The 22,289-nt window shown below is 42.6% G+C and overlaps 1 protein-coding gene across 2 annotated transcripts in view; it reads left to right on the top strand.

The window, feature by feature from the left end:
- LOC126416077 (influenza virus NS1A-binding protein homolog) overlaps positions 1–22,289 on the top strand; it is a 101,090-nt gene that overhangs the window by 17,063 nt on the left and 61,738 nt on the right. Inside the window, exon 1 of one of the 2 annotated variants that reach the window (XM_050083560.1) lies at positions 19,304–19,428. The exons of the other annotated variant lie outside the window; for it this stretch is intronic. The gene's annotated coding sequence lies outside the window, so the exon portion shown is untranslated. Of the gene's footprint in view, positions 1–19,303; positions 19,429–22,289 lie in introns of those variants that run through there. 2 annotated transcript variants of the gene reach the window in all.

Here is a 22,289-nt window from a genome sequence, read left to right as displayed (position 1 = left end):
CTTCAGGTGATCAGCGTGTGTTATTCGAAAATTTGTCTTTGACACATGCACTAAATGACGGCCGGCGAATGTTAGCCGGCCGCTGTGCCCGAGCGGTTCTAGGCGTTTCAGTCCGGAACCGCACTGCTGCTCCGGTCGCAGGTTCGAATCCTGCCTCGGGCATGGATGTGTGTCATGTCCTTAGGTTTGTTAGGTTTAAGTAGTTCTAAGTCTAGGGGACTGATGACCACAGATGTTAAGTCCCATAGTGCTTAAGAGCCATTTGAACCATTTTTGAGCGAAGGTTAATTAACGTATGTGTGTGTTGCTGAATTTATGTGATGTTGTGCAGTGTATTTGTAATCTTGCTTTCCAGTGTTACCTCGAATCATCTAGCGTATGTAATAGCACGTTTCTTTCATTCTCTCATACTGAGAGGGCTATTCGGAAAACAAAGACCGATCGGTCGCGAAATGGATACCACAGTGAAAATCAGACGGAGATTTGTACAGATGTTGGACAGTGCCTCTTTTATGACCGTAGTGTCACGTCTCATTCTGACATGGGGTGAGCGCACATTGAGCGCGTAGAGATGCCTAGAAAATGTTTTCCGTCAAGTATGGCTGCCTGACATGCAACCCCACTCAAGGTAACTGTCACGCAGTACCTTCATCATTATAGTTCTCAGCTACACATTGCGGGGGCAATGCAGACGCTCCTGAAGAGTTTTCGAAAAAAAAAAAAAAAAAAAAAGGGTCGAAGGACACTGGGACTTAACATCTGAAATTAGTCCCCTAGACTTAGAACTACTCAAACCTAACTAACCTAAGGACATCACACACATCCATGCCTGAGGCAGGATTCGAACCTGCGACCGTAGCAGGCGCGCGGTTCCGGAGTAAAGCGCCTAGTACCGCTCGGTCACAGCGGCCGGCAGAGTTTTCGAAGTGAAGTGTTTGGTCACCCACCATACAGCCCGGACTTGGCTCCCTCTGAGTTTCGTCTCCGCTACGATGGACTGCTGGCTATGAATACAACATTTTAGCACAGACAACAAGCTGCAGTCCAGCGTAGAAAATTGTCGGAAAGCACAGGAGGCTGCCTTCTGCGACGAGAGCATTGGAAAGCTGGTGCAACGCTACGACAGGCATCTGAAGTCGGAGAGGCGACTGTACAGAGTTTTAGCTGGAAGGTGCAGCTAACTTTTGCAATTAAAACAGTTTTTATTTTCACTGTGGCTTCCATTTCGCGACCGATCGTTCCCTATTTTCCGAATAGCCCACGTAATATAAGTATAACTTGTGTGATTATTCCAACAAATGAGGAAAGTCTGTAGAGCTTGCGCCACGTTAGGATGGATTATAACCTCATTATACCGCCAAAAACTGACGGAGATACTGTGACAGAGCTGTCGGCAGATGTTATCGGGCGACCTCTGGCGATAGCGTCAGACGACCGTTGTGAGTGCCACTCAGAACACGACGTGTAACAAAAATGCCGCAGTATTGAAACATTGCCGTAGAACCTCGTTTAGTTATGGTTGTGCAGAAGACCGAATCGAATTTAAAGGTGTTAAGGAAAGACAAAATTCCGCCTTTCAGGACTCATACTCTGGCGGCTTTGGAACATGGGTTTTCTTTGTTGCTGCAAAGGGTGTAGGGTAGCGCTCTAACCGGTCGGTACGGCCGAGGTTGTTTTGTTGTAGCCCTGGCTGGCGGGGAGACACAAGAAATGCAGCGGTGGGGAAGCGCTCTGCGTTAAAACCGGCATCGCTGTCGCCATGCCTGCTAGGCGTGTTGCGGTGGGTCCCCTGCGCCTTGCCTACGATGAGAACACCCTTAGCTCGATAGATAGCGAGGTTGAAAGGAGTGTACTTTCGACAGGTTCATAGGCTGATGCTGATAGAGCAGCAATAAGCATAGACTTCCTCGCACAGTACTGGTAAAATTTCTCTTGGTTTTTTTAAGCAGAAGTGTTGCAGACCACATTATCCGTTGGCTGTCATCTCTTGTAGTGGACCCTGGCTAATTATTCTTTTTTAAACCTTATAAGAATTAAAACACAAGACAACTTAGTTAATGCGAACGTGGTAAACTCACGGAGCTACTGCATTTCGACTGTTTTGTGTACTCGCTAGAGCATCAACTAGAAACAAGCGAATCGGGATGACATCAAAGACTTCTTTCCCCGCCATTGGCAGTATAATTTTAATTAATATTGTGTTTATACTGGTTGCTGGTGAGGAGGAAAGTTAGTTATTAGTATTTTATTAATGATCTCATTCATAAGCAGCCATATCACAGTCGCTCAAAAAAGTTATAATTAAGCTGTACTTGTTTAATCAGAATCGGACGATGACACTCCTTGTGCGCAATCTCGATGATTCGAAGCAATCTGCAATCCTGTGTAAATAAGTCTGTTTTCCTGCGTTGCGTAGTCAGTCGGGAAACCTCAGATCAAGCGGAAAGTTTGCTTTGATAGAGTTTAATTATCCGATGAAATAATGGAGCTCTTGGATCTAATAATTACAGGTTCGTGTCCAATTCATCAGAAGTTCCCTTCTGCAAATTTCCTATTATAGAATACATATATAATGAAATTCCTTACACACCTTTGATGTAAACGCCCAGTATATATTTTCTTGAGAAGCATACAATATATTTTCAATCTCTTTCTTCCAGTAATCTCGATAGCAAAATTACAATTATTCAATGCGACTATTCGGCACGGAGAAGATCCTAGAAGTCCCCTCAACACACCAGAGAGAATATTACAAAGAGTAATTATGCGCTAGTGGAATAGTAATTGTACTACTTTGCCCAACGATTCTGCGAGTATATAGATGGTCAAGTAGGAAACGTAATTCACTCATAGAATTGTGCAGGGCTAATTAGTAGAATATAAAGATATTACAGCAGCATCAATGCGAAGTATCATCTTGTCATGAAACAAGCTGTACATACAAAATAGAGCGTGTGATTTCATAAGGCGCTTCGTAATTGGTCTCTGTAGGGCAGCGTCACCAAAGTTAAAAAGCAAATACCGAGGGCGTAGCCACAGGTCAGAGGAAAACAGTGTGGAACAACCATCCAAATTAGGGTTCAATGCATATAAGGACCTAGTAGTGGCAAGTGAGATTTAATGTTATCACAATAAGAAACTACAGACTAGTTGCAGTGATATCTGAGGAGATGGGAAGGGGGGTGTTTCGGACGGCGGCTTAGTAGTACATAACATAGAGGGTCTATCGTAAACAAGCCTTTAACAATTTTACGTGTTTGCTGGGAGTCTAGCTTATGCAGAACTCTAGCATATTTTCGTTTTAATATGCTATGGACGTGTTAGTTTATTAAAACAGGATGTGTATAGATGTCGTGTTCGTGTGTTTCAGTTTAGAGTTAAAATTCTTTGCTTCATGTCATGAAATTTGTCGTTTAAGCAATTTTTTTGGGGGGGGGGGGGGAAGCCTCTGGCAGCCGTCGTAATATGTAATATGAATTTTCTCCTAGTGTTGGAGGTGTGGGAATATAATTCTTACGATTTATGGGAAATTACATTCGTGAAATATCGAACGCCTTTGAAGAGGTTCCGACAAGATGGATGTAGCGTAACATCACAGTTCTAACCTTTGTTCTTTCAGTACTTTCTTTCTAAGTGGTGAAAAACTTTAACTTGGAATTACCTGATGTAATTATAATACACTAGTCACGAGTATTGCAATGTATGTTTTTAAAAAAGCGCGGTCTTTTTTTTTGTGTCATGGCCGCATCAACTCCATGTCAGGTTGCAGTTTTATTACCTGCATCTTGGCCACGATGTCGAGATACAGTATGTGAAAGAAGCCGTCAGGTAATTAGCGTTTGTGCGTCTCACTTGGAAATATTCGTACATTGTGACCACAGGTAATAATTGTGCCCGCTAGCGGTAGCAACCTCGAAAGGGTGGAAATGGGGACGGCGAGGTTGCCATATCGCCCACGTAAGTGTAGGCTCCCCACGTACAGGAAACAGAGCGAAGCGAAGCTCTTTAAGAAGCCGCATTCCTAATCTTGAGTGACTACCTGAGGCGCCCTCCAACATTGAAACTACAGTTATCCGTTATCAGCTGCGGTACATCGCTGCCACCAGCAAATAAAAAAAAGGTAACGCAGCGGCGAATCGCATGTTTTGATAAAAATTTGAGAAAATTACACATAAATTGCAATTGGGACCACTAAAACAAGAACTTTTTTTTCTGCGGTGGAATCTTCAAAAAAATTAATTTTTAGAGTTAAAATGTGCACACACAGTGCTCATCCCTGAAGAAAAAATCAAATGTGGACGAATGCCCTAGCCCTGAATTCCGTTCATGGGTCCTGGAAAAAGATTTGACCTAATTCTCGAACTGCACAGTAGGTGTACTAGGAGTGGTCGCGAAATAAGAGGGGCACTTTTTGTTTGACGTAGTTGAGTTGCTAACACAAGGGGGTTGGGAGGGAGGGAAATGTAGTATTACGATGAACTCAAAAGTAGACAGTCATAGACAATCAAGAGTGTTGTGTACGCACTTTATGGGAGAGATTATTGTAGACCAGAAGAACGTATGAAAATGAAAAGGTATTATCTGTTAAACACGTAAATCAATCTCGTGCATGGTTTTGTAAGGAAGTGTGAGCAACTTTACTGGAGTAATTTTGAAAATCGAAACCCGCTGACATATGTATACAGACCTCTTTCTTTATGCTACGATAGATCGGCTGTTCAGATTTGTCAGCGAGCTATGTTGCTTGATCTGTCTTACTGAGGAATTGCTGTAACCTTCAAACCGATTTGCTACAATTTCAGCATCGATGAGGTGCGGTTACTAATGGCTTGTACGGCACTATATTACTCTCGTTAGAGGCCATTTTCTAGGTAACCATATCTTTGAAGTAATTAGAGAAAAATATTCGTAAGCCATGGGATTTGTACTTGAAGCAGCGGTTTCCGTGATTTTATCCCCACTCATGACACTGCTACGGGCAACAGATGTTTTGTTTCTTACTGATTTTTTAAAGGCTTATAGTTCTTCAGATGATTTCATTGTTTCGTGTGATAGTGTATGTGTTTATCTTAATTTCCCCCACTCTTATGTGCACGCGGTGTGTGTGTGTGTGTGTGTGTGTGTGTGTGTGTGTGTGGTGTAAAAGCCCTCGTACCCGTAAAACAGTTTGTCGAACTTTACTATGTTTGCCAAGTACAGTGGTGTCTTTGTCAAGCGTAGATCGTGTTTGACGTATTTTCGAGAAATTTGAATAAAATGGCGGACGTTGTTCGTGTCGATCTTTTGCCACATGTTTAGTGAAAAATAATTTTATTACAGTTTATCTCACTGTATTGTGAGTTTCCACAACTATGGGAGCTACAGTCAAGAGAAAAACAAATAACACTGGCAGTTACGAAATGGTAGCGGTGTTGCATCTTTCCCAGCCATATAGGAGGGTTGGAACTTAAATAGTGGCAACTATTTATTCGCAACCGATACAAAAGAGTTAAATGTTTGCACCTATTACTGTCCTTCAAAGTAGTCACCAGTGTTGTGCAGAAGCCGTTGCCAGCGATGTGGTAGGCGTAGAATACCGTTAGAAGGGCCTGTTCGGTTGATGGTGCGAATGGAGCGGTCTACTGCCTGTCGAATCTCTGGAACAGTTCTGAAGTGAATGCCACGAAGTGGTTCCTTCACCTTCGAAATCAAATCAAAGCCCTCGTATTGGACCTGTAGCAAAATAATTTTGTATAAGTCGTTTTCTGTATATTTGCTGTCAGCATACATAAAATAATAGAAAAAATATTAAGTTCTATCAAAATGGAGACGTGTCGAAGCAAATGTCATTTTATTTGCTCACAAAAGCGTGCACCGAAAATGAGGCTTTTAAAGATATTGCAAAACGCATAAGTACGCTGATAGAGAATTCGTGCCCATCAAAATCGTGTGAACGTACTAAAGTTATGTTCCCCGCTAATTTGAAAAATTAGGTTTCGAGAAAAAAAAACGTTTACAGTTTTGGGTTACATTTTTTTTTTTTTTTGTTAAAAATACCTCGAGGGAGCGATCCCTGGGCCATACAGCAGTTGTTTCAGATCCAAAAGGAGGTTGTCCTTCACCTTCGTGGTCAAGGTGCCTCTTTGACAGCTTCTGCCATGCGCTGCTCTGCTCGCTCGGTACGCTTTTCGTCCGCTGTTGTCCAAAAGTATTAACAGGCTTGTCCGATTTCAATTTCGAGCACGTTCATAATTTCGATAATGCCTGTTAGGTCATCGTTGAAATTACATGTTGACGATTTTATTTCCATTGTCAGTGGTTTTCGGAAACACCTTTTCACAAGTCTACTTGTAACTCGATAACGGAGTTTCTGGCTAACTTCGAATGAATACTGCACTGAAGTAGACCTCCCAGAGAACATTCAAACAAAAAGAAACATTCTTCGAAATTTCAAGAGTGACTACTCCCTTAAAAACCCGAATAGTACGGAGTATCATCGTCTGAAGTGTCACTTCGAGACACGGTCGCAAAGTTCTTACCTCTCCTAAACGGAGAGCGTTCTTGTGTATACATAACGTCGAATGTTACAGAACATCTCTATTAAGAATTTTTTGAAAATATGAAAGTAAATAAATTTATTGCCCTGAAAACAGGTACAGCAAGCAATTTTCGGATAAGGACCTGTGTCCCTGGGCACTAAACTCCAGTTAACATGTCAGTTTGCGTCTTTGAGCTTATGATGTCCAGAAGGCGGTTAACCACAGGTATATTATAAACCAACATTTAATTGTAAGAAATTGTACCAAAACGACGCGTATTCGAAAGAGTCTCAACGCGCCAGTGCTTCGAAACATCTATTCTACATCTGTGAGATTACTCTGCTATTCACAATACAGTGCCTGGCAGTGGGTTCAGTGAACCACCTTCAAGCTGTCTATCCACCGTTCCACTCTCGAGCGGCGCGCTTGGAAAAAGAGCACTTAATTTTTTTTCTGTGAGCCCTGATTTGTCTTATTTTATAGTGATGATCGTTTCTCCCTATGTAGGTGGGTGCCAACAGAATGTTTTCGCAATCGGAGGAGAAAACTGGTGATTGAAATTTCATGAGAAGATCCCGTCGCAACGAAAAACGCCTTTGGTTTAATGATTGCCACTCGAATTCACGTATCACGTCTGTGGCACTATCTCCCCTACTTCGCGATAATACAAAACGAACTGCCCTTCTTTGTTCTTTTTCGATGTCATCCGTCAGTCCCATGTGATGCCGACCCACACCGCATAGCAGAATAGGGCAGACAAGCGGGGTGAAAGCAGTCTCTTTAGTAGACCTGTTGCACCTTCTAAGTGTTCTGCCAATGAATCGCAGTCTTTGGTTGGCTCTACCCACAACATTATGTATGTGATCGTTCCAATTTCGGATATTTGTATTTGTAAGTGTAATCTCTAAGTATTTAGTTGAATTTACAGCCTTCATATTTGTGTGACTTATCGAAAATGGATAGTTCTTATGAGGCACTCAGTGATGTAGTTGTTAGAGTAAAGGACAAGGACAGTGTTCTTCTCATGGGGGATTTTAATGCCAGGATTGGAAATCGAACAGAAGGGTATGAAAAGGTTATAGGTAAATTTGGAGAGGATATGGAGGCCAACAGGAACGGGAAACAACTCCTGGATTTCGGTGCCAGTATGGGCTTAGTAATCACAAACTCCTTCTTTTGAACATAAGAACATTCACCGGTGTACTTGGGAAGGCAGGGGAACCAGATCTATCATTGACTGTATAATAACAGATCAGGAATTCAGGAAGGCTGTGAGGGACACACGTGTATTCAGGGGATTCTTTGATGACACTGATCATTATTTAATCTGCAGTGAAATTGGGATTGTGAGGCCGAAAGTGCAGGAGGTCAGGTCCATATGTAGGAGGATAAGAGTGGAGAAACTTCAGGATAAGGAAATCAGGCACAAGTACATAACAGCGATCTCAGAAAGGTACCTGTTAGTTGAATGTAGTCAATTACAGTCATTGGAAAAGGAATTGACGAGGTACAGGGACACAGTACTAGAAGTGGCTAAAGAATGTCTTGGAACAGTAGTGTGTAAAAGTAGGATGAAGCAAACAGCTTGGTGGAATTACACAGTCAAGGCAGCCTGTAAAAGGAAAAAGAAGGCGTATGAACTCAGGTAGACAGAGAAAGTTATGTTGAAGAAAGAAACAAAGCCAAACAGATAATTGCAGCATCCAAGAATAAATCTTGGGAAGACTTTGGAAACAGGTTGGAGACTATGGGTCAAGCTGCTGGAAAACCATTCTGGAGTGTAATTAGCAGTCTTCGAAAGGGAGGTAAGAAGGAAATGACAAGTATTTTGGACAGGTCAGGAAAACTGCTGGTGAATCCTGTGGATGCCTTGGGCAGATGGAGGGAATATTTTGAAGAGCTGCTCAATGTAGGTGAAAATACGGTCAGTAATGTTTCAGATTTCGAGGTAGAATGGGATAGGAATGATGGAAATAGGATTACATTTGAGGAAGTGGAGAAAATGGTCAATAGATTGCAGTGCAATAAAGCAGCTGGGGTGGATGAAATTCAGTCGGAACTCATCAAATACAGTGGAATGTCAGGTCTTAAATGGCTACACAGGATCATTGAAATGGCCTGGGAGTCGGGACAGGTTCCACCAGACTGGACAAAAGCAGTAATCATACCAATCTTTAAACATGGAAACAGAAAAGATTGTAACAACTACAGAGGTATCTCTTTAATCAGCGTTGTGGGTAAAATCTTCTCAGGTATTGTTGAAAGGAAAGTGCGAGTATTAGTTGAGCACCAATTGGATGAAAATCAGTGTGGGTTTAGGCCTCTTAGAGGTTGTCAGGACCAGATCTTTAGCGTACGGCAAATAATGGAGAAGTGTTATGAGTGGAACAGGGAATTGTATCTATGCTTTATAGATCTAGAAAAGGCATATGACTGGGTTCCTAGGAGGAAGTTATTGTCTGTTCTACGAGATTATGGAATAGGAGGCAAACTTTTGCAAGCAATTAAAGGTCTTTACATGGATAGTCAGGCAGCAGTTAGAGTTGACGGTAAATTGAGTTCATGGTTCCGAGTAGTTTCAGGGGTAAGACAAGGCTGCAACCTGTCTCCACTATTGTTCATATTATAGTGAAAGAACTGGAAGCAAAGCTAATGCAGTGAGCGCTCAGCTACGATCTACTCTCTTCTGCAAGAAGGAAGTCAGTACCAAGACTAAGTTATCTGTGCACCGTTCAATCTTTCGACCAACTTTTCTGTATGGGAGCGAAAGCTGGGTGGATTCAGGTTACCTTATCAACAAGGTTGAGGTTACGGATATGAACCGAGCGAGGTGGCGCAGTGATTGGCACACTGGACTCGCATTCGGGAGGACGACGGTTCGATCCCGTCTCCGGCCATCCTGATTTAGGTTTTCCGTGATTTCCCTAAATCGTTTCAGGCAAATGCCGGGATGGTTCCTTTGAAAGGGCACGGCCGATTTCCTTCCCAGTCCTTCCCTAACCCGAGCTTGCGCTCCGTCTCTAATGACCTCGTTGTCGACGGGACGTTAAACACTAACCACCACCACCACCACGGATATGAAAGTAGCTAGGATGATTGCAGGTACTAGTAGATGGGAACAATGGCAGGAGGGTGTCCACAATGAGGAAATCAAAGAAAAACTGGGAATGAACTCTATAGATGTAGCAGTCAGGGCGAACATGCTTTGATGGTGGGGTCATGGTACACGCATGGGAGAAGCAAGGTTACGCAACACACTCATGGGTTCGGCAGTAGAGGGTAGGAGGTGTCGGGGCAGACGAAGGAGAAGGTACCTGGATTAGGATAAGAATGATTTTGAAGCAATAGGTTTAACATCAGAAGAGGCACCGATGTTAGCACTGAATAGGGGGTCATGGAGGAATTTTATAAGGGGGCTATGCTCCAGATTGAACGCTGAATGGCATAATCAGTCTTAGATGATGATGATGATGATCATCGAAAATGGTTCAAATGGCTCTGAGCACTATGGGACTTAACATCTGAGGTCATCAGTCCCCTAGAACTTAGAACTACTTAAACCTAACTAACCTAAGGACATCACACACAGTCATGCCCGAGGCAGGATTCGAACGTGCGACCCTAGCAGTCGTGTGGTTCGGGACTGAAGCGCTTAGAACCGCTCGGCCGCCGCAGCCGATTGTGACTTATCGCGTAATCAAAATTTAGCGGATTTATTTTAGTACTCATGTGAATAACTTCAGTTTTCTTTATTCAGGGTCAATTGCCACTTTTCACACCATGCAGATATTTTATGTAAATCATTTTGCAATTCGTTTTGGTCATCTGATGACTTTACGAGATGGTAAATGATAGCATCATCTGCAAACAATGTATGACGGCCACTGAGACTGTCTCCTATGTCGTTAATATAGACCAGATGGTCTATAACACTTCTTTGGGGAATGCTGGATATTATTTCTGTTTTACTCGATGGCTTTTTTTTGTGAGGAATGGTGTCGAAAGCCTTCTGGAAATCTAAAAGTATGGCATCAATTTGTCATCCCCTGTCGACAGCACTCATTACTTCAAGTTGTATAAAGAGCTGGTTGTGTTTCGCAAGAACGATATTTTCTGAATCCGTGCTGACTACGTGTCAATAAATCGTTTTCTTCGAGGTACTTCATACTGTTCAAATACAGTATATGTTCCAAAACTCTACCGCAAATCGACGTTAGTGATATGGTCCTGTAATTAAACGGATTACTCCTACTTCCCCTTTTTTGGGTATTGGTGTGACCTGAGCAATTTTCCAGTCTTTAGGTACGGATCTTTCTGTGAGCGAGCGGTTGTATAATTGCTAAATATGGAGCTCTTTTATCAGCATACTCTGAGAGGATCCTGACTGGTATGCAATCTGGACCGGAAGCCTGGCTTTTTTAAGTGATTTAAGCTGCTTTGCGACACAGAGGATACCTATTTCTATGTTTCTCGTCTTGGCAGTTGTTCTTTATTGGAATTCAGGAATATTTACTTTGTCTTCTTTGGGGAATGAGTCTCGGAAAATCGTGTTGAATAGCTCTGATTTAGTGGCACTATTCATAGTATTACTCTGTAACAGAAAAATCGGCAAATACAGGCTTAAAGTGCAAGCGGTGTTATTCAGTATGGCGTCTCGTAAGTTCTATTTATGATGCAGATAGCTCGTCCCCGCGAAGCAAAAATTGGAATCATCTGTTGCTGCCCTGTTTGAGAACGCTCTGTACGTGAAATTACGCGTTGTAGCGTTACAAAACCCGACGAGATCCACTTCCACATCCCGCATAAGGCAATGCGAGCAATTTCCTATTTATTGTCGTTATGTGTATAAATTTGTATCGTCAACTGGATTTAACATATGTATGGATAACAGAGATATCAGTCATTGACAGTTAATATTTTTATTCGATTACTTCTCCGAAGTAGATCATAAGCAGGAAGGTAACAGCCGTAAAAGATAACCCCCAGAGAGGTCTGTAAGTGATAACACCGGCTATACCTCGTAATGTGAACTTCCTTTGTCTTGGTAAAGCTTGTCTGGCTGCGTGCTATCGACGGAGCTCAAAATTATCATAGTATCCGAACAACGGTTGGTTTTCTACTGTTTTGCCCTTGAAAGCTTCCAGAATGAATAGTTCCTGTAAGCGAGGTGGAACAATGAAAGGCAAACAAACAGTATATTGCTTCGTTATTACCCGTACCACCCAGAATGTGGAAATTAACGTTCCCACATGTATGTATGATTAGTAAAAACTAACTAACCTTTTTATAACTTTCTATTGTTTCCCCTTCTATAATTTCACAACAGTAATGGTGACACCTGTTTTTCTCTTCGGTAGCGAATGAAGCAGCCATAAAACATTATGGGCATTCTCTGCAAAACATGGTTACAATGCCTCCGACAATAAGAATTTCAAAGAAACATCTGATATGGCGGAGGCGAATAGCGTATTCATATTCTGAGCACGAAAACGATATTCAGCAAAGTGACCATAAAATGAACGCTAATCAGTCTGCGCACGATCTTTTGAGTCGAATGTAAGTACTAGAAAATTTTTCTCAGAATCTGGTGTCCGGGCTCGTTGTAAAGTATGATGTAATGTGTCTGCTCCTTTCACGACGTAATTACCGGCTTTTGTCAGCGAACTGACGTAGTTCGTCTCATTGGCGAGTGATCTTACCCTAACTTTGCTAAGATATAGTAACTCCCGTTAAATGAATCTCTTCCTGTTTTCGCAAGCGTCAGAGGAGCCAGATTTTCAATACCATTAGACCGAGGCTTGTCACTGCTAAGCATATGTCTGAACAGTTGAATCCCAAATTTTTCAAAAAAGCAAACAAACCATCGTCTAGGTGACAGCTGGATACAACACATCGCATATAATCGGAGAAAGAGAGTTCCAGCGCTTCTTCCCTTGTACAAAAATCCACAGCGATCTTACAGAAGTTCGCTTGTCGTATAATTCTCCCTGTAGAGAAAATCCTGCCCCCTCACCAATATCCTTCACGGAGTAGTTACGCAACATATGGCTTTGGGATTTCCCGCTCTTGAGAGTTGCTAGCAGGCAAACCGCAGGCATGGAAGACTAACGATTCCGTTAGCTCTTTCCTGACCGTCTTGTTCTTCCTTACTGTATGTGTGAGGAAGTTTTACCTCTTTCGCTGGCTCTTAGCGTAATACTTTTTTCAGTTTTTGTTAATGATGCCAGTCACCTGTTTCGCTTTTTATGGACTTGCAAGGGAAGTACTATATCTCGAAACGCAAAAGTCGAGTAAAACTGAACCTTAAACACAGTTAAGAATCTGTTCAAACACCGTCAAGGCTGTTCATTTATAAAACTCTGCATTTGTGTACAATCGATGTTGGAAGGCTGCAGCACGAGTCGCTGAAGTAACATAGCCGCGTAACGATAGTAGTAAGCGAACCATTAGTTGGGTAAAAACATAACATTTACTCGAAACAGTGTATTAACACGTGCAGTACTATATCACATTTCCCAAAACAGAAGTTCCAGTGTTGTACAATCTTCCTTTATTCGCCATAGAGGCGCAAATGTGTAGCCTCAGTGAAGTGATTAAAAGACAACGGAATGGAACAGCTCATTGTAAAGATCTGGAAAATTTAACACTCTGGCTTTTCATATTATTGCAGGGTGAATACACGGAAAACAGCATTTGCCTGATATTCAAATTAGCTGCGTTTTAATCACTTCTGGCCGAGCGGTTCTAGGCGCTACAGTCTGGAACCGCGCGACCGCTACGGTCGCAGGTTCGAATCCTGCCACGGGCATGGATGTGTGTGATGTCCTTAGGTTAGTTAGGTCTAAGTAGTTCTCAGTTCTAGGGGACTGATGACCTCAGATTTTAAGTCCCATAGTGCTCAGCCATTTGAACCATCATCTGGTCTTCCAAGTATTTTGTCGTTCCTGATACAACTAAGATGTCATCGGCCGACCTCAAACTTTTCATTTATCCTCCATGAACTTCCATTCCCTTTACAAAATTCCTTCCTTGGTTTCCTTTACTGGGTACTCAGTGTCGGACAGTATAATATTGGGGAAAGACTGCAAGCCTGTCGCACACTCACTACTGGTTGCCTTTCGTGCTCTCAGACTTACAACTGGAGTCTGGCTTCTGTAGAAGTTGTGGATAACATTTCGCCCCCTGTATTTTACCCCTATTACCTTCCGAATCTCAAAGAGTGTATTACAGTCAGCATTGTCAATTTTTTTGTGTGCTAAAATTACAAATGCTATTATGGGAACGGGATGTGGTCTAGTCTTCAAATGACAGCCTGTCACTTCCCATAATATGGATGTATAGACTGGATATACCCAATACCTAACCGCGGTATTACTGCACTTGGTCTTCCGTAGCCTGTATCGGAAACAAGCGGTGACGGTACAGTAAAAAATACAGTAGTTACTAAGGAAAACGCGTCGCACTGTCAGTGCTTTTGTCAGTTGTGCGTATACGGTGAAGTGGTTCTGCGTATCCTCGTGAAATTTCATCGGTAATTCAGTGCGGTGCTACCTATAACCATGAATATTCCACAGAGTGGAAGTCAGGGGAAGATGTCCCGAAAGTAGACATATTCGGTTGAAAAAGAGCTTCTATTCAAAGAAGTAAAATCTTGCCAGGAAGACAAAAAAGCAGAATCAGGTAATGAGACGTATGTAGAAAGCAATCTTGCGGCCTGCAAGAAATGGTAGAAAGTCAGAACAGTGAAATGAAAGCGGGGAAAAAGTTAACTCTTAAAAAAAGAAAGACTGTGTAGGAAAGATGTTTCTCTAGAGGAATTAGATAAAGCACTTATTGGAAGAAAATTTTTGGAGTACCATGAACAGGAGAGGGAATGCAAACGTTGGAAAAGCTGCTTATGTTTTCAAAAACTGAGATAAATTATCAGGGGGAAGGGAAACATTTCGGAGAATTTTGAAAGAAATAGGATTTAGTTTTTAAAAAAGGTAAAAATAAGAGAAAGATCCTAACAGAATGTTCAAACACTGTTGCAGAGCATGTGAAATAGTTGGCAGTCAGGTATTCACCGACTAAACGTGGGTGAATACACATTATAGCATCAAAAAGTGCTGGCAGTATGAAGTTCTGGGTGTAATGACTGATAACAGTGCAGCGAAAGAGCCATTGTTCTCACTCGAGGAGCAGCGAGTTTCATAGGGAAAGCAAAGTTCTTTATGAATGGAAATCTAAGGTTAACAGCAGGGTATTAATAATTCCTAGGATCCCAACTGTTGTTGATAACTCGCCGTATTATACCGTTCAGATGAATGAATCCCCTACTACTGCAACCCGCAAGAAGAAAATAATTTAATGCCTCATTCAGAACAAAAGCGGTTGCGAATCTAACTTAGCCAGAAATAAACTTTAAAAATTGTGTGTTTTAATATGCCAAAACCTGAGCTAGCTGTTCTGACCCTTCAGATGATGTCTTTGTTGGCGCACGTAGGAACATTGTCGCTCTGGTATTAACACTGGTGTTCTCTATATGGGAACAAACTCCGGGAAATTAAAACACCTTCCAACGGCTTGGACGACTTCCTCTCGTGTCTCTTGTTGCAAAGAGATAGTTTTAGCCAGGCCGCATATTGGATTCTGTCGTTTCATACACCATCATTTAAGTGGAGATACCGCACCGTTGTGCTTACTGCAGCCAGCCATTGACAGTGCGCCATTTTCTGACCCAATGCCGATTTTACAACCATTTACATTTTAACGTATGTTTCCCATCTGAATTATCAGAGTTGTAGATGACATTTTACTTTTTATTCGTCATAGTAATATGGCAAAGTAAATCTTTCAACCGTTTGAGCAACCTCCTCAAAGAGGAAATGATCGTTTTTCAGCTATCCCTCTACTCTAGTCGATTACTCTTAGTAGCATCGACTTCAAAATCATTTGGTAATTGACCATTTTAAGTTGACACGAGCGCGTATGACTTCAGCTGTTTTGCGCGCTAAAACAACAAAGAAAAGATTCTGAAGCTCCCAATGCGAATTTGAACCCTATAGGGCTAAACTGGAATAAAATGGATCAAAAAAAATTCACAGAAAAGTTACTTTTATTAATTTAACTACTGTAAAACATATAGCCATAGAATATTTAAGATTACCCAACATGATTAGTTAAAAACTTTCGGACATGTAAAAAAAAAGTTGAAAATGAATATTGGTGCAGAGGTGATTTAATGGGAGAAGCAGCAGAGAATAAGAATGAAAATAAGTAATCAGCTCACGACGACGACGACAATGATACAGGAACTGACATGGCCGGCTCCAGTGAAACAGATACATCATATGAATGTGGCGTCTACCCCTTTTGTGATGGATCATTCACTTCATAACTTTAATGACCAGTTGATGAAATTTATTCGTAGTTGCGGAATATTTCTGACATTAGCTGCGTTAGGCATGAAGATGTTACCTTCTGTAAACTCTCGTCTCCAGTTCTGTAAAGGCCTTGTCGCTACGGTTGGGGAGGCCGAGTTGCCACTGTTGTTAGGTAGGCCGAGTTTGAGAGTTCGTGAAACGCGTTCTGTTGCAGTTCACCACTAGGACAATTTCAGCCTGCCACTATTACATAGCTACCTACACCCAAGGGTCAGGTAACAGGATAGGAGAACTAAGGTTCTACAACACTCGAACAAATAAGTCATACAAATCAGTTAAATGTTAATGCCGTGTGACTAGGGCCTCCCGTCGGGTAGACCATTCGCCGGGTGCAAGTCTTACGATTTGACGCCACTTCGGCGACTTGCGCGTCTATGGGGATGAAATGATGATGATTAGGACAACACAACAACCAGTCCCTGAGCGGAGAAAATCTCCGACCCAGCCGGGAATCGAAACCGGGCCCTTAGCATTGACGTTCTGTCGCGCGGACAAACAAATCATTTTAAATGGTTTAATTATCTTCGTGACTTGTCGAATAATTAAGTCTGCAACACTGCTTGTAATGTAACACAAAAAGGCCCTCAATGGCTAAGTGCAAATAATTGTACGTAAACTTCACAGTACATAACAAAGGCAATTTACAACTGTCTGTTCACTTCTAAGAGGTCGTTGAACGACGTTCCCTGCCTAAGTCAGCCTGAACAATGATCTATAACCAAGTGGGCGAGATCTGCTCTCTGTCTTACGAGTAGGCTTCTGTTCATTGTCGTCGGTGGTCATTGGCGGATTGGCCGAGGCGAAGTCGATACCTCCATCCTCAGAGCCGGCCGTGGCGCTGGTGGAACTCTGCAAGTGGGCAAGTCTCTGTGGCATTGGCACCAGCTCGCATCTTTGCGCCTGTGGTGCTTTTGCCCTGGGTGTGTCTTGTTCCATAGCTGTGCCATTGTCAGGCATATTCCGCAATTGTGAATAAATTTATGAAATTTGGTACAGCTGCAAGAGCGTCACAGATGTCTGTTTCTTCAGACATTGTTAAAAATATCTAAATAACAAACTAAGTGCAGTTTGCATTACATCCCTTCTTTCCTTCACCAGCTCCGATTAGGCCCTGACTCACAAGCCAGCCGAAGCGCCCTCACTGGCGATGCAATAATATTGGGATGTACTAAAAGAAAATGTTTTGGGTAAGGCTAACCAAAGACTGCGTTTTATTGGCAGAGCACTTAGAAAATGTAACAGACCTACCAAGGAGACTGCCCACACTACGGTTGTCCGTCCTCTTTTAGAATACTGCTGAGCGGTGTGGGATCCATACCTGATAGGACTAACGGAGTACATCGAAAAACTTCAAAGAAAGGCAGCACGTTAGCTATTATCGCGAAATATGGGGGAGAGTGTCACAGAAATGATATAGGATTTGGGTTGGAAATCATTAAAAGAAAGGCGTTTTTCGTTGCGACGGAATCTTCTCACGAAATTCCAATCACCAACTTTCTCCTCCGAATGCGAAAATAAACTACTGGCCATCAAAATTGCTACACCACAAAGATGACGTGCTACAGACGCGAAATTTTACCGACAGGAAGAAGATGCTGTGACATGCAAATGATCAGATTTTCAGAGCATTCACACGAGGTTGGCGCCGGTGGCGACACCTACAACGTGCTGACATGAGGAAAGTTTCCAACAGATTTCTCATACACAAACAGCAGTTGACCGGCGTTGCCTGGTGAAGCGTTGTTGTGATGCCTCGTGTATGGGGGAGAAATGCGTACCGTCACGTTTCCGACTTTGATAAAGGTAGGATTGTAGCCTATCGCGATTGCAGTTTATCGTATCGCGACATTGCTGTTCGCGTTGGTCGAGATCCAATGACTGTTAGCAGAATATGGAATCGGTGGGTTCAGGAGAGTAATACGGAACGCCGTGCTGGATCCCAACGGCCTCGTATCACTAGCAGTCGAGATGAAAGGCATCTTATCCGCAGGGCTGTAACGGATCGTGCAGCCACGTCTCGATCCCTGAGTCAACAGATGTGGACGTTTTCAAGACAACAACCATCTGCACGAACAGTTAGATGACGTTTGCAGCAGCATGGACTATCAGCTTGGAGACCATGGCTACAGTTACCCTTGACGCTGCATCACAGACAGGAGCGCCTGCGATGATGTACTCAACGACGAACCTGGGTGCACGAATGGCAGAACATAATTTTTTTCGGATGAATCCAGGTTCATCATGATGGTCGCATCCGTGTTTGGCGACATCGCGGTGGACGCACATTGGAAGCATGTATTCGTCATTGCCATACTTGCGTATCACCCGGGGTGATGGTATGGGGTGCCATTGGTTACACGTCTCGGTCACCTCTTGTTCGCATTGACGGCGCTTTGAACAATGGACGTTACATTTCAGATGTGTTACGACCGGTGGCTCTACCCTTCATTTGACCCCTGCGAAACCCTACATTTCAGCAGGATAATGCACGACCGCATGTTGCAGGCCCTGTACGGGCCTTTCTTAATACAGAAAATGTTAGACTGCTGCCGTGGCCAGCACATTTAGCAGATCTCTCACCAATTGAAAGCGTTCTGTCAACGGTGACCGAGCAACTGGCTCGTCACAATACGCCAGTCACTACACTTGATGAACTGTGGTATCGTGTTGAAGCTGCCTGGGCAGCTGTACCTGTACACGCCATCCAAGCTCTGTTTGACTCAATGCCCCGGCGTATCAAGGCCATTATTACGGCCAGAGGTGGTTGTTCTGGGTACTGATTTCTCAGGATCTATGCACCCAAATTGCATGGAAATAATCATATGTCAGCTATGGTCTAATATATTTATCCAATGAATACCCGTTTATCATCTGCATTTCTTCTTGGTGCAGCAATTTTAATGGTCAGTAGTGCATATTGTTGCTACTGACCTACATAAGGAGGAACGATCACCACGATAAAATAAGGGAAATCAGAGCTCTTACGGAAAGATATAGGTGTTCATTCTTTCCCGCGCTATTCGAGATTGGAATAATAGAGAATTGTGAAGGCTGTTCGACGAACCCTTTGCCAGGCACTTGAATGTGATTTGCAGAGTATCCATATAGATGTAACAGTAACAATCGACACGAAGACAACAAAAACAACGTTGGTTATAACGTAGTCACCAGATCTCTGGGAACATCGTGGCGTACGTTAGCAGGAGGAACACGCGAAGTATGTAGGCGGGGCAAGCACCTGCGGTTTGTGCGGCTATCAGTGACGCAAGCGTTGGTCACACGGCGGGCGTCTCGAGCGGCGGTCGTCCTTGCCGGCCGCCCTTGGCTGCGGGCGCGCCGGTCTAGGTTTCCCCTGCTCTCCGCCACTCCAGTACGGACGTGGCGCGCTGATCGAGAAGACCGCGGCGCACGGGGCTTCCGCCGCGACTCGCCGGCGGATTAAAGTTGTTTCGTAACCGCTGTTACGCCGCTGTCGCATCTCGTAGGTGAGCCACTGAACTTGCTGCGTCTCTGCAGTTACGTCTTACTTCTGGATTAACTAAACGTACTCCGTGGCATATTTTTCTCGCCTATTTAACGGACTCTTTCTCGATTGTGCCACTGGTGTGTTATTCCGGGACTGTGTCTATGCCAATTTAATTTAATTCCTTTCGTCAGAGTTGAACATTTGTGGACTTCCTGTTAAGTTAGTACAGTTTTCAGTGTGATCAGATCTGTTTAGGAGCATTACGATATTGCTGATGTGATACAGCATCAGTACTAATATTTCGATACATATGACATTGGTATTGACACTAGGCATTCAACACTTCATGTTATTGTAAAGTGTTCAAGGGATGGGGGCAGGGGCAGGAATAGCCTGAACTAGCTTGTGAGAATTAATGAATAACCATATCCTATGTGATTAGATTAGATTAGTACTTGTTCCATACATGATGAATACGGCACTTCGTAATGATGTGGAACGTGTCAGGTTAATAAAAGGTGTCTATATAAGATATTACATTACACAAAATATTACAGGACACTCAATATTTTTATTTATTTTTTATTTTTTTTGTGGGGGTTGGGAAATTACCCACTTACTATATCCAAAAATTCATCTAATGAGTAGAATGAGTTGCCATTAAGATTCTTTTAACTTCCTTTTAAATGCTATATGGCTATCTGTCAGACTTTTGATCGAGTGACCAAAAACTTTTGTGGCAGCATAATTTACCCCCTTCTGAGCCAAAGTCAGATTTAACCTTGAGTAGTGAAGATCATCCTTTCTCCTAGTGTTGTAGCCATGTACACTGCTATTACTTTTGAATTCGTTCGGATTGTTAACAACAAATTTCATAAGTGAATATATATATTGTGAGGCTACAGTGAAGATTTCTAGCTCTTTAAGTAAGTGTCTGCTGGTTGATCTTGGATGAGCTCCAGCAATTATTCTGATTACACTCTTTTGTGCAATGAACACTCTTTTACTCAATGTTGAGTTACCCCAGGATATGATGCCATACGAAAGCAGAGAATGAAAATAGGCATGGTAAGCTAATTTACTCAGATGTATATCGTCAAAATTTGCAATGACCCTAATAGCATAAGTAGCTGAACTCAAACGTTTCAGTAAGCTGAACTCAAAGTGATACACACCACTCAACTAAAAATTTAGTAGTGTGCACCGTATAACAAACACAAGATTTCAGCAATACGTACGAATAATTTTACGTTCACACTGCCTCGAAAAAGTGATGGCAGGTCGATTTTATACTCGAGTTGCCTTCTGAAAACATGGCATAAAGTCCTTATTTCAACCTGTATTCCGAATAAACCCCTTTGCGTGCTAGAAAAACCCGTAATCTATTAATACGTGTAGGCAGTCAATATCGATACACTTGTTCAGAGATTGTCGAGACACTGATAAAAGTTAAGGCATTGTTAGCGATACCAAATACCGTAACTGCTACTGCTGTGTCACAAGAACTTGTTTAGCAGCTTTCGTTATTTTGCCCTTTGCAAAACAGAAATATTCTCTCATTTTGGTACCAGGATTGATGACGAAACGAAGGTGGTGTCATCCTATGCGCCACTTTGTGTTTAAGAGTGTGATAAACTTACCATGTAAAGCTGAGCCCAAAGAAGATACAGCTTAGATGGCGAAACATGTCTAAGAAACCAAAATAGAGAAATATTTTATGCTCTTCAAATTCGGAATTTTAAAAACCAAATGAACAAGATTTGCTAGTAACAACTGAAAATGATTCACTATGTGCGTCAGTAATCATTCTTGCGCTTTTGGTACATACACAGAAAAAGTTTGATATTCATCCCTAATTCGCAGTTCATTTAGTCGTGAAAAAGCTCTGTGAATATTAATAAGACTTAAACAGACTGACATTGGCCTTGGCTACATTTCTGCGCCCAAAAATCAAAACATTGGTGAATTTTTCTTTTGCGCTAGTCGTCTGCCTACCTATTGTTTGTCTTAGCTAGTTGATTACTACTTCTCGCTTAAGGTAGCTTTTTCGATTACATAGAGATTTTATACATGAAACATCCTGGCAGATTAAAACTGTGTGCCCGACCGAGAATCGAACTCGGGACCTTTGCCTTTCGCGGGCAAGTGCTCTGTAAAAATTTGGAAGGTAGGAGACGAGATACTGGCAGAAGCAAATCTGTGACGACCGGGCGTGAGTCGTGCTTCAGTAGCTCAGATGGTAGAGCACTTGCCCGCGAAAGGCAAAGGTCCCGAGTTCGAGTCTCGGTCGGGCACACAGTTTTAATCTGCCAGGAAGTTTCATATCAGCGCACACTCCGCTGCAGAGTGAAAATCTCATTTTATACATATTTGAGTTTTCTTTGGTGCTGCTAATCAGAGCATAGTGATATATCGAAAAACTTATTCAGTTCAATCTGCTGCTTTCCATTAGTCCCGTGTCTATTGTGGATCGCTTGTCGTTTTGTTTTACCATGGACGACTTCGCCCTGTCCTTACAGTGATCATTCTCGTAATTATACGCCAAAAATTCCGCACGTTTGCGTTATTTTTTCTGCATTTCCTTGAAAAGTTCTTTTTCTGCATTCAGGAGTAGGATTTCGGCTGTATAAAAAGTATTGGTTTAGAAAAGTGTTGTTTAGAACGTTCTTTCAGTAGCGAAAGTAGGTAGATGATGTGCGATAGACTATTTCAGTTTTCCGTATTGGTTCACGTAATACTGAGCAAGATTTCGGAGATATTCGGCAGTTTCGCGTGAACCAATTAGGAGAGAGACAGGCTCAATCGTCGCATACGCGCTGGCCCGTTCCTCGGATTCAGTCAGGTGGCCTATAGAGGAACTAAACTTCTTAATAGCGACTT

The sequence above is a fragment of the Schistocerca serialis genome, chromosome 8 (genome assembly GCF_023864345.2).
Source record: "Schistocerca serialis cubense isolate TAMUIC-IGC-003099 chromosome 8, iqSchSeri2.2, whole genome shotgun sequence".
NCBI classification, from domain to species: domain Eukaryota; kingdom Metazoa; phylum Arthropoda; class Insecta; order Orthoptera; family Acrididae; genus Schistocerca; species Schistocerca serialis.
Note: the sequence above shows the minus strand (reverse complement) of the source record. Positions and strands in the feature narration are given on the sequence as shown.